Source organism: Scardinius erythrophthalmus (assembly GCF_964197995.2).
Source record: "Scardinius erythrophthalmus genome assembly, chromosome: 17".
NCBI classification, from domain to species: domain Eukaryota; kingdom Metazoa; phylum Chordata; class Actinopteri; order Cypriniformes; family Leuciscidae; genus Scardinius; species Scardinius erythrophthalmus.
In genome coordinates, this window is record NC_138237.1 from 3,566,046 (window position 1) to 3,568,545 (window position 2,500).

The 2,500-nt window shown below is 44.5% G+C and overlaps 1 protein-coding gene across 1 annotated transcript in view; it reads left to right on the top strand.

Annotated features, from left to right (window-relative positions):
- The window catches only part of ermp1 (endoplasmic reticulum metallopeptidase 1), a 45,048-nt gene that overhangs the window by 23,142 nt on the left and 19,406 nt on the right, over nucleotides 1–2,500 (top strand). The gene's annotated exons all lie outside the window — the stretch shown is intronic.

Sequence of the window (2,500 nt, forward strand, 5' to 3'; positions counted from 1 at the left end):
GTTAAAATCTCCTGCAATGGCAAAACAGTCAAACTCTGAGGTAATTGTTCATAACAGTTCTGTGAAGTCCTCAGCAAAGGCTGGAGAGTATTTTGGAGGCCTGTAAATAATGATAAGTGAAATGCGTGGAGCACCTTTTAACACAATACCCAGATATTCGAAAGAAGGGTAATTCCCAAATGATATTTGCTTACATTGATAGATATCTTTAAAAAGAGCAGCTAGACCCCCACCTCTCTTAGCAGCTCTGCAGACACTCATAAAAGTAAAGTTAGGAGGGGCTGTTTCATTGAGGACTGTTGCACTAAAGCTGTCTTCTAGCCAGGTTTCATTTAGAAGCATCAAATCCAGGTGGTTTGTGGTTATTAAATCGTTGACTAGAAGTGATTTATTTTTAAGTGAACGAATGTTTAAAAGTGCTAACTTAACAGTCTTACTTTTTGTCCCCACATCAATCTTACTTTGACGTGTAATAGGCACCAGATTATTTAGGTTTGCTGCACGGCTATTGAAGGCCTTAGATTTTCTATCTTGTAATAGAACAGCAATAGAGAAAGATACCGGCACACTGGGTTCCCGCTTGTTCTGTAAACATTTGAGAAAGTTACTGTTATCAGAGCGGGGACCCAAAACACATCACTGAGAGCTGGTATCAGTTGTTTTTGGTTCACCTCGAGCAGATGGAGGAGGGTGTGGGCCCTGGCGTTGTGGCAGAGGCCGAAGAGCTCTCACAGGAGGGGGAGGGCGAGCTGGGCCCGCAGGCTTTGGTGCGGGTGGTAATGGTGCCTGTCGTTTTTTGGTTGGTATCTGGGGGCTTGCAGCAAAAGAGTGGGATAGTCTGGTTCCAGCATACACCAGTTCTTCCATTTTCTGTGAGAAACACAGAAGAGGCGAGGCTGGAGAGAGGGATAGCGTGTCTGGTGAAAGGGGCTGTTGCTCTGGTGTTATAGGAGGTTGTGATATGCTGTCCTGGCTTCCCTGGCTGTTTTCCAGGAAGTCGTCCTTGGGTGCTGAATCTTCAAGCAGTTCTGATATGTCTCTCTGTGGGCAGGGCTCAGCTGATATTGTGTCCGTGAGCAGAGGTTGTTGTGGCGGAGTGGTGTTATCATTGTCCTTGTGTGATATGTCAACCACATGTCCATTTTGCTGCTGAAGTGAAGTCCCGTGGTCATTCATACTGTGTCCAGGTGTGTGTGTGCCGTTCAGATTGAGTGGATTGGCACAAACTGCAGAAGGATGATTGAGGGAGAAGTAGAAATTGTCCTTTAACACTCTTGAACCAAATTTGTTTGGGTGATGGCCATCCCGATGAAAAAGTTGTCTCTGACTCCAGAAAAGATTGAAATTGTCAATGAAGTTTACTCCTTTTATATTGCAGGTTTTTTGCAGCCATGTGTTTAGCCCAAGCAACCGTGAAAACCTGTTTGTTCCTCTTGCTGGGAGAGGTCCACTGATGAATGTTTGGACTTTCAGTCTTATAAGTGTTTCAAAAAGTTCATTGAAATCCTTCTTAAGGAGTTCTGACTGCTCTTTATGAATATCATTCTTCCCCACATGAATGATGAGTCGATTTGCAGTCTTATGTTTCATCAGAATGTTCTGAAGTTCCCTGTTTATATCAGAAGTTGTTGCTTGTGGAAGACAGCATGTAGTTGTTATCCCTGCTGCTAATGTTTCTGATTATGGAGTCCCCCACTATCAGAGTCCTGGGCTCGGCTGCGCTCTGAGCTGAGTGCCGCTGTCTGCTTGACCTTGAGCGCCAGTTAGCATCAGTGTTAGCTACTGGCCCATTCAGTCTGTGTTCGATCACATTCATCACATTTGGGGATTCCTCATTTACATTCATTAGCACTTCAAATCTGTTCTCAAGATGTATAGGCGGTGGTAGAAGACCGGTGTTTGCAATCCTTGTCAGAGCTGTATCTGGGGTAGAGGATGCTACTGCGGCAATATGTGATGCTCGTGACAATCTGATGCCTCGAGTGCCTTTGGGTCTAGCTCCCTGTGTGTGCCATCGATTAGTAAGTCGATCGGCTTGTTTCTCTACATGTCGAGGAGCACTAGTTTCATGGGACTCACCGGCTGTATGCTGAGGGTGTTCATGACGAAGCTCTGTTGTGTGCTCCGTCTGGTTTGATGGTCCCGTAAGTAACTTTGTTTCGAGAACTGCAATCCTTTGTAAAAGTCTGTGGCAGTTAGTGCAGCAAGTAGATTCTTGAACCTGAAGAGGCATTTTCTCTCTTATCCGTATGAATGTAGGCAGTTTTGTTTTCTTTCCCGGAATGTAAGCTGGTCGGGTAAAAGAATTCTGCGTTTTTGTAGTAATCCAAACTTTGTTGTCTGAGCACTGTGCTGTTTGCTGAAGTTAAAATTAGGTGATAAAAGGAAATAAAATATAAAAATATAGGAGATAAAATGTAAAAGCAATAGAGCAAAGCGCGGAGCAGTGAGCAAGAGCGTCCGAACAGTAGCTGAGCAGGAAGTCAGCTACACACACACA